Below are 10,791 nucleotides of genomic sequence, written 5' to 3'. Positions count from 1 at the left end.
ATATATATATATATATATATATATATATATATATATATATATATATAAACTACAACAAAAAAGCTGCATAATAATTGAGTTATCGGAAAATGCAATGGCAAATTAAACTATGAATGAATTAGGGAGGAGCAGCTACAATAATGACAAATGTTTCTAATGTATTATATATTCAAAAATATATATTTAGAAATATTAACTGCAATATTTTATGATTTTTCTTCATTATAAACACAAACATTAAGAAAAAGAATCACTGGGAGGAAATATTACTAATTAAAGAAGCACATCCCCAAATATAAGTAGTTTCAAATAAAAGTATAATAAGGTTAATTGAACATAAAAAATATATATATATATAAATATAAAAAAAACAAAGGAACATAAATGCAGCTTTAAAAAACATAACATTTGAACTCTATTGGTTAACAAAATATGAAAAATGCTGCAGTTCATAAAAAATCCAGTAGAGCAGAGGCCAACAACAGCCAGAGCCTCACCCACCTGCCTCCTTTATTTGCTTTGTCATTACCTCACCACTTTTAAACTGTTGCTGCTCTTCAAAACTGTTGAAGCACAAGGTGCCTTTGTCAAGGCATGTGAGTGTTCTTAAGATCAACCAAGTGAGCTTAAACAAAATAAAAAAAGCAATCCATATTGGCAAAACCAGTAGGGTACAAACAAAACCGAAAAGGTGTAATAAAAATTACATTAGCTTTGTCGGTCATCAAATGAGACAAGAGTCAACATGTTTTTTTTTACTAACACTGTCCCAGTTAAAATGTATTTACTGACATGTCTAAAAAACTCTGGGACTTCAAGTGAAATCATCAACACATCCATCCATCCATTCATCTTACACGCTTCTTTTTTTCTGGGTCACGGGGGTCGCTGGTGTCCATGTCCAGAAGTCAAGTGGTTATTTTAAATTCTCATGAAGCGCAAGACAGACAACAGATAATCTCCTTTTCTTTCTCACAAAAAAGATGTGCCAAGGGAAGGAAAGTTTAAAAAGTGGGAAAAGTCAGAATAAGACTTCTTCTCTTGTAGCAAAATCAGGACAAGAATACTGTATACTTGAATTTGTTTATGTTTCATCTCAGACAGACAACAGATTAAAGTGTAAAATTATTATTTTGTGCATCAACAACTAAAGCGTAATTTGACTCATTAAAGCTCCGAAGAAGCCTAAAATTTCCCTCCATCAAAAGTTAAAATGCATCTTTCCTGTTCCATATTAATATGCCTCTAGAGATGAAAACCACAGGATAGTATTCAAACTCTGACCTTTTTCTGCTTGCTTGTTGATTCTTGTTCACTAACCCTCTAACAAACAGTTCGTAAAAATACAATTAGTAATTTTATCCACCATTCTACTCTCTACCTAAGAAAAATGCAGATTTTTTCCCCCCAGTTATAACGAGGCATTTCATGCAGAAAGTTTTTAGTTGTGTCAGAACTTCAGTTTCTGGAGTTTCGGGTATTTTTCATCCAAAGTCTGATCATGGTCATGACCAAATGCAAACTGTTTAAAAATATTAGGGATGCACGATATTGGATTTTTGGCCAATATTCAATATGCCGTTACGTTAAAACTCTTAGTATTTTTATTTAGACTGGCCCTGGGGTTGTGATCTACTCAGAGACGGGGTTATAATGAAATTATGACCTGTTTCTGACTGGTTTAAACGGGGCCAGCAACTCTAAAAAGAGTCTCCCAGGGATTCAATATACGTCAAGGAACAGAGTTTATTTGGCTCGCTGCATCACGCAGATAGTTTTTTTATGCACCGTCTCATTTTTTCCTTACATGTTAAACCAGATGAGGTCCAATGAGACCACACTTAGTCCCTCCCCCTCATCCAAGTGATAGGCTGTGCTCCCCTTCTGCGAAGGAGGAGTCTAGGCCCTATAAATATATAATGCCACTGGAAATCCGGCCCTTCCGGTTCCTGATCTTGCGTCGAATTGTATCGGAAGACAGCGCTGTAAACTATAACCTTCTCCTGCTTTGATTTAATACAATTGTTAAAACTTAATTCACGTTTCCTTGATTCATTGATAGTGTGGGTTACTAATTCTGAGGGAGGTGTGAACCAAGTGACTCTGCAGCTGGAGGTGGGGCCTGGGGTCCAGAATAAGACCCGCAGGACACACACTGACCAGCAACAGCTTGGTGCCGAAACCCGGGACCGAACCAGGGACTGATAACCGATACCAATATTTTTTCCCTAGACCAATTTACAGAGACTACTTAACTTTCTCTGCTGTGGAATTAAAATACTACATTATTCTGCACGGTCTTTGTCCATTTGGCCTGCTACCAAATGCAGATGGCAAAAAGGGGGCTGAAAATGATGTAAAACTTCAACCTGGATTATGTTTAATGTCAAATTTATTCATGACATTTACTCTCTCTAACACAACGACAGCACTCAAAACAGTGCAAATTTGTAAATTTTCACAAATCTAAACTCAACGGTGCGCGTGACGTCATAATGTTGTGCTGGCACTGCAGGCATCCTTGTCACTGGGTTGTCATACAAAAACAACACCTTTTATATCAGTGAGTTATTTTTGATGGAATGGCCAATGTCCGATATTTAACTTTATCGCTAATATCGGCCAATACCGATACCATGCCAATAATATTGTGCATCCCTAAAAAATGTACAATTCTTGTGTGGCAGTAGACCTGTTAGATATGTTATATTTGACTGTCACATTTATTTTGGTAATGCTTGAGACCAGATCTCTCAATTAAAAGCCTCATTAGTCATTTACTTGAAGAATACTTGTAAGTAGTGTTGTAGTACTCAAGACCGGTCTTGGTCTTGTCTCGGTCTCAGTACACTCTGGTCTTGGTCTTGACTTTGTCTCGGGTTAGGTGGTCTTGACTACAACACTGCCTGTAACCACTATAACAGATCTTGATTTGATACAAAGACAATCACAAATTCTTACAAACAAAAAGGTTATTCTGATACAAGCCGAACGTTCATACAGTATGTAAATCCTGTTGGAAAACATTTTGTGCTTGAACCAACACTGAGGTGGTATCCTATGGTAGTAATATCTTAACATAGGGAAAGCCTCGTCTTGTTAACTGTAGACAAATTCTGCCATACTAGTGTAACAGGTCTAGGTGTGTGAACACACTCACAGCTTCTGTCTGCATTTTTATAGAGCTCACACAAGGAATGAGGCTATCCCCACGCTGAACACAAGTCTGTGTGAATCCATCGGTGAAAGAAGATGTCAGACTTACATCATAACAATAAGATCAATATTAGATTTCCTTCAGTTATATAAAAGATAAGTTAGATAGCATGCTACACACTGAAAAACAAATCTCCTTTTGATAATTGCAGATTAATCTAGTTTATCGATGGAAAGAATATACAGTTACTACAGAATGAGTACTTTGCTTTAGGGACACTGAGCTTCCCAAAGACGCGAGCTTGTAATAGAGCTATTTGTTTTCCTCAGAAAGCTGTCCAAATGCTCTCGCTGGGATCACCAGACTGCACAAAGGCCAGCTATGAATTGGTCAAATCCTCTGGGGCAAGCTATTGATCGGGCCAGCAGCGAGTGGAACACAAATATTCACCTAAATTAGACATGGTGGTGTGTTTGCACAAGTCTGTATGCGCATGTATACATTACAGCTGCAACGAAACCAACGTGCTCTGTTGGAAGGCTTGTAAAGTTTTAGAAACTAAAGATGCATTGATGTAAGTCCACTCTTTTTAGACAAGAAATGAAACAGTCAGATTTGAGGTAATTTGCAGAACATGCACAGCCTCATGACAACTTGGGCAAAAGACAAGGTTTTTATAACAAGAACTTATGTTATCCAAATCAATAAATCAAGTATGCATGTACAATCCAATAAAAATATGCAATTTGGTACTTTTATTACAAAAACATCCTTCTGCTGCCCCTTTTTTATGTATTCAATTTCTTGTTGACAAATTTCTTGTTGACAACTTGTCTCTTTCCAGTAAGAACAGTTTGTCAGGGTCAGAAAGCAATTTCAAACTTCCATTAGTGAGAATTAAAGAAGTGAACGAGGGGGAGAAGTTAAAGGGTGGCAGGAAAAGAAAGATGGTGAATTGAGGCAGAGAGAGGAAGCGGATGAAGAAGATGAAGAAGAAGAAGAAGGGAGGGGTGGGCTGGGGTGTCAACCATCAAAGCAGCCCAGGAGAAAAGAAGGCCAGGTGCTGGTTGTGGGAATGTGCCGTCCATGGTTCCAGGGACTGGGGAGTTGTGGAGCGAGGGGGAGGATGGAGGGTGGTAATTAGCCAAGCCTGGAGGAGAGCAAGGGCCCGTGGGGATAGCCCCTTCGAGAGGATACCATTTGCACTTCTACAGGAGCCGCCAGCCGAGGGCCACAAAGAAGGGGAAAAGGGGAACTATGGCATCCTTTATCAGGCCGGACAAAGACGCTGCATCTTTTCAAAGGAGACCAGAGAGAGAGAAACTCCAATGCTCCAGAGGAGGAGGAGAAGCGGGAGGTGGGGGTGGTGAGTAGGAATCCTGGTTAGAAGAGAGATGAGGAGTAAGATGCCAGTGTGTAGGTTGCAAAGTGAAACAGGAGGTTACAGACATACTGTGACCCAGGCGGTCCTCTGAGGCATGAAAAAAATCACCAATATCCTATTCACACACACAAACAAAAACACTTAAAAACACAAGAATATCCTCACCACTCTATAAAACTAAAGCCTGTAAAGTGCCAATTTAAAACACTTGTGTAATTTCTACAAAGTATTTTAATCAACATAAGTATGAGGCTGAAATGGCCCTTAAAGCAAAAAGAAACTGGACAAAAAAAAGAAAACCATTCAGTTTGGTTTAAATTTCATCTAAAGCAAGTCAAGTAGAGGAAGTGAACCAGGAGCCAAAATGGCCACCCTCTACCTTTGACATTATCAAGGGATCTTAAGAGTTTTGCCCTCCTGCAGAGCGAGGGACAGTGAAAATCATTGACATTACTTTTACCTATTACCTTTAGAGTGCAGCTGTACAGAGGGGGGTGAATGGTGTCTATTGAGGCTATGAGGCTTTGTGCTCCCTGTTGGAGAGCAGGCTGACAGCCTTAGCTGAGTGGGGGCCAGAGGTCAGACAGGCCATGTGATAAGGCATTAGAGACCTGCATATTGGGGCCCTGACTGAAGAGGTCTGAAAATCTCAACCACCCCTTTCTCTGTGTCTCTTCTTTTCCTTTATTTCCCTCTTTCCTCTCCGTCTCTGGACACAAAATGCCATTTGTTGTCCGTCAGTCAGTAGCGCAGGGCTCGGGGTGAGCTCGGCGCTGAAAGCTCCATTCACACACCCTCTCACCCAGGGATGTTTTTGCAATTCAATATTTTCACACGCAGGCAGCTTCATCGTTACTTTGGAACCATACACTTGGCAGGATGAGGTTGGGGGCCTCTGGGACAGAGGGGCTGAGAGGTGGAGGAGAGGGGGTCAGCACAGAGGAATCCTAGTGTCGGGGAGGGGACGGGTCTACGCCGACTAATGGGCCATCTTGAAATGTTTTAGCCAAGACCCCTCCAACACCTATATCCACAAAAAAACAAGTGTGCACTCACTCAGCAACGGCTGCTCACACATCCCTCCCTACTCATCACTTCCCAATCAATCTGACTTCACGTTAACAAGGGGGGGCTCTTGTTTCCTTCATCAAAATCTCCATGCTTATAAAGTCACAGTCCTACATGGAAAAGACTCATTTCCATCTCAAGAAAGAAAATCAGATGGAACTAGCCTTTATGAGCTTTGCATGACAACGGTCAGAAACTTTGCCGTGAAATGCAAACGAGGTTCTGATCAGCAGAGCGCTACAGAAAAAAAGAGACATCCAAGAATTGGCTCAACTTTTGAGAAATTTGCTTCATTTTAGCCAAACCATTTCAAGCGATTTGTTCCAATTCCACACTGCAACGCCTTAAGATTTGTTTAGCATACAGAGTGGCTATGATAAACAAGCAGGGTGGGAAAAGGGGGGGGGGTGCACAATGTGCGGGAATTTCTAATATATTTATCCCGTGCACCACACTCTACTTAATGAAATTAAACCACACCAGTAGCGGCCTTTTGTCTCAAGAGAATTCAGTAATCAACATGCCACCAGTTTTCATTTTGTATGAAAATAAATGGCAGCTGGTGGATATGGGCCTAATTGTGTTGCACCAGAGAGGAGCTGGGGGGAGAGGAGGAACTTGTAGCAGCATGGCAGTACAGCCAATTTTCATGGACAGCAGTGCTCGATAGGTGGTTGAATAAGCATGGGTTTTCATCTGGTGGTGGCATGGGGGCGGGGGTAGCTGCTACCCTGCTTCCACTCTCTCCTCCTTGTTCTATCCATCATACTCACAAAGAAAGTTAGCCAAGTATTAAGCAAACAGAGAAGCGGTGAGCCCTCTGCACCAGTGCCTGGCAGGGTCACTGGATAATGACAGCTCAATTACTGTGGATCTCCTTGTATACCTTCCTCCCCAATACAATTCCTACACCCGTCCCACCCTGCATGGCAAATTTGTCAAACTCGCCAAAACGAAGGGTCTGACAGTGTAATCGCTAACCGTCCCAACCGACATGAAAGAGGTCTTTATCTGGTAAAATCAAAGAACCTGATCTCTGGGAGAAAAGGGTGGAGGGAAACGTAAGGGGGCAACTGGAGCGGAGAAACATCCCACTCAGCCCCTGAGAGAGATGGAGATGTCTCTAATCCACTTTAATGAGACACCCATTGCCCATCTTTGTGGTAAAGACGACACACAGCGAGAAAGACGGTGAGGAGGAGGGAGGGAGTTTGGCTTTGAACTAGCGGCCTGATGAAAAGAGAAGCAGCAGTGGGAGTTTAGAGCCGTGCTGCTGCTGAACACCACTGTCTGTTTGGGAGGACAGACATACAGCCCAGGGGACAGAGCAGTTTGTCTGCTTATCACGTCTGAACAGGATGAGCCATCAGCAGCAGCCGCTTTGGGACAAGGAATGGACTGTGAGTGCAAGTGACTGATGACATGAGCTTCAAGCTGTTGTAACTCAAAAAATATATATTTTTAAATACATATTTAAATAATTAAAGTTCAAGGCACATTTATGCTTACTGATAAAACAAGCACCTCGAGTTAACTTTTTGCCACTGTGCCATTATACTTGAAGATAGGTCTCATGATGGATCACTTAATATAATTTAGATCTTGTCAAAAAGATGTCATGAGAAACTTTAGAAAGTATATGTAAACCTTCAGAATAAATAATTCAATTCAGTTTATTTATATAGTGCCAAGTCACAACAGAAGTCATCTCAGGGCACTCATATATTTAAAAATTAGGTTAATATTAATTATCTGAGGAGCAGACTGCTTTGAGTTTAACTTCATCACAGAACTCTCAGCTTGAGCAAACATGAAGGCAACAGTGTAAAGGAAAAACTCCCTCATGAGGAAAAAACCTCCAGCAGAACCAGGCTCAGGACAAGCTGAGCTTCGACCGGCTGGGTTTGAGAGGAACAGAAAGGAGGAACAGATACACAATGGCAGGTCAAGAATCACATGTCAAAATAGAAATAATATCAACTGAAAACTATTCAATTGCTACAATTCATTTTAGGAAATGTGGACAATTTGTCTTCAAGCAGTCTAAGCCTATAGCAGCATAACAAGCCAACCCTTATAGGATTTATCAAAAAGGAAAGTCTTAAGCCCAGTCTTAAAACTGGACAATGTGTCAGTCCTATGAACAGAAACTGGAAGTTGGTTCCACAAAAGAGGAGCCTGATAACTGAAAGATCTTCCTCCCATTCTGCTTTTGGAAAAGATAGGAACTGCGAGTAAGCCTGCAGTTTGTGAGTGAAGTGCTCTGTTAGGAAAATATGGAACAATACGATCTGTAATATAAGATGGAGCTAGGTTATTGAGGGCTTTGTAGGTTAGAAGTAAGATTTTGAATTAATTTCTGAATCTGACATGGAGCCAATGGAGAGAAGCTAAAACTGGAGAAATATGGTCTCCTACTGATTCAATCCGTGCATTATTTTCACAGATTGTACATTTTTAAGGCAACTCATTGATTATTTAGACCACAGTGTACCATATTGTATTATTTCTACTTTTTCCTTTCACATATTGACATATAGGACACAAACAAAAGACAACAGGGCAAATAAAAAAGCAACACAGAGGACAAGGTGTTCTGGAACGGGCAAAAAGAAAAGCGTATTAGTAACATAAGAGGATGAAAGAAGGAGAAATTGAGGGGTTTAATACCAAACAAATCAGGATTAGACCCAGATAAGACTAATCACAATGTTGTGCAATCAATGGGATATCACAAAGCAAAACGGGTGGCGGGGGGGGGGGGGGGGGGCGGTATCGAGTGCTGCAAAAACACGCTAATTAGGGACTCAACACATTTCCCCCCCTTGTTTTGCAAACAACAGACACTGTTTAACAGCGGGTGGCACACAGTTACACACCGAGAGATAATCATTTAGTGTTAATCAGCATACTCAGAAGTAAAGATGAGACAGGTCCTAAGGGACGGGACTAAATCTACACACTGCCCTGAACATAACTGAATTAGTAGCCACAAGTTAAGACAAAATGCATTTTACTTAGGTAGAATTGTTCTTTATTTATTTTCTAACCCTTCATTGTGCTTTTATTTTTGTTGGTCTATTTTTACCCAGACCCTGTCCCTATCTGCGTTAGAAAAACAAAGGATAAGAAGAGGGACGAAAAACAGCAGGGCTGCTAAAAAGAAAACATCAGCAATATACGTGAAAGGCTCTCAGCCATGTCAAAATCTGCAACGGCGAGTGATTGGGAGGTTGTTTTTTCAAACATGGCAGATGAGGTCACAGTGCAAGGTGGGAAAAAGCCATTTTTGCCAACTGGATAATATGGGGTCAATATAGCAGGGGAATGAATGGGATTTGGAGCCATGTGCAAGAGCTTAATGCAATGGTATTTGTATGTCAACTCAAAAATTTGACAAAGCCAGCATGAGACTCTGCAGGAAACATGGGGTTGAAACGTGCACGTTGGTGTAAGAGTGTCTGTGTGTGTCCAGGTGCCCACCCATCGCTGTGCCAAATGTGGCTAAAGCCAGAGCTCGAAACGGTGACAGGACATCCAACAAGTGCACAAAATGGTGCACACACTGATTCGCACACTCTCACACACATTCAGCCGGCCAACAGTGCCAGCTCCTGCTGCTTGGGTGACATTTATACTCAACCTTTCTAGTTTGTGATTGATTGGGGTTAAATCATAGCAATGCACAAAAAATCTGTCACTGCTAAGGTGTGTGCATATGTGTGTCCATGCAAGGTCCCTGTGTGTCTGCTTTTGTGTGATTTCACTGTGTGTATGTGCTATGGCAACGTGTGAAATGGGAAACCTTGTGAAGTGCCTTTGTCGAGACTCAGTCTAAACATGACAATTCACAATATTGCAAAATGTCATTAAAAACAGATTTGGCACGCTGTATGAAATAAAAAGCAAGGTCTTCTTTCAGTTTCGTGAATGCACTTTGCAACACTGCAGCTGTACTGATGAAGCGTGCTGGTGATTTATTGAATCAAGTCAACAAAACGTTTACAGTGAAAGTGATAATCTATATTTAAGGTGCTGCAGTGACAGCAGATGGGAGTTGAATCATACGGCTAAGAGATAGAATGAGAAAGATACCATAAAACACAAGAAGAAGGGGAGTGACTTGCTGGAATTGATTTGTAAGACATTCTTAACCACATGTGCACAATGTTATATTTTATTGCAATTGTAATAGACTATGAGAAGCTTTTACATCTCTTTTCCAAAGTGCATTTGGCCATGTACCATGGGATGAAATAAAGAGCTGTCAATTTCAGTTTCTTTTATGGGTAAAAAGTTTAAAAACTGTGATAAAACTATATATTTGCGAATGTCGGTTAACAAACATTTTATTATTGTTGTTTAAAGAGTTGAAAACGTTTGACTTAATCTGTTCAGTGACTTTTTCTTTGTTCGCTCCCTGATCAGGAGAAGATCATACAATAAGGGACATTATTGTTTCAAAGATTTGAATAGGAACTGAAACTTTGGATTGAGCTGAGCTTTTAGGAGAACAGTGAAAACATTTATTGTTGAACAACCTTTCAACGTTCAACACGTATTGTGCATGTTCAAGAAATGCACATTATACCAAACCAAAACCAAAAAGCTAAAAAAATTAACTGAATCCTCCCACAGACCAAAAACATGCATGTTAGGCTGATTGGTAACTCTAAATTGTCCCTAGGTGTGTGAGGGAGAGAGAATGGTTGTTTGTCTATAATAATAATAATAATAATAATAATAATAATAATAATAATAATAATAATAGTAATAATAATAATAATAATAATAATAATGTCTTGTCATACATGTTCACATACTATGGTGAAACTGGCTTTCTGCAGTTAACCCATACTCCCAGGTGGTGCAGTGGGCACTTATTGGGGGTGCCCAGGGTGCATTTGGGGATAGGGTGTGCTGCTCAGAGACACCACAAGATGTGCAATGACTGGGGATCAAACCTGGGACTTTGGGGTCCCGAGTCGGCTGCCTTGCCTCTACCCCATCTCGGCCCCCTATGTGTCTCTGTGATGGACTGGAGACCTGTCCAGGGTGTCCCCCGCCTCTCACACTGGACATGGGTACCAGTGACCCTTGCGACCCAAAACGGAAGAAGTGAGTAAATATAGTTGATGGGTGGGTGGATGGATGGATGGATGGATGGATGGATGGATGGATG

Source organism: Nematolebias whitei, chromosome 11, assembly GCF_014905685.2.
Source record: "Nematolebias whitei isolate Nwh7 chromosome 11, NemWhi1, whole genome shotgun sequence".
NCBI lineage: Eukaryota > Metazoa > Chordata > Actinopteri > Cyprinodontiformes > Rivulidae > Nematolebias > Nematolebias whitei.
The sequence above is the reverse complement of the archived record's forward strand: the minus strand, read 5'-3'. Positions refer to the sequence as shown.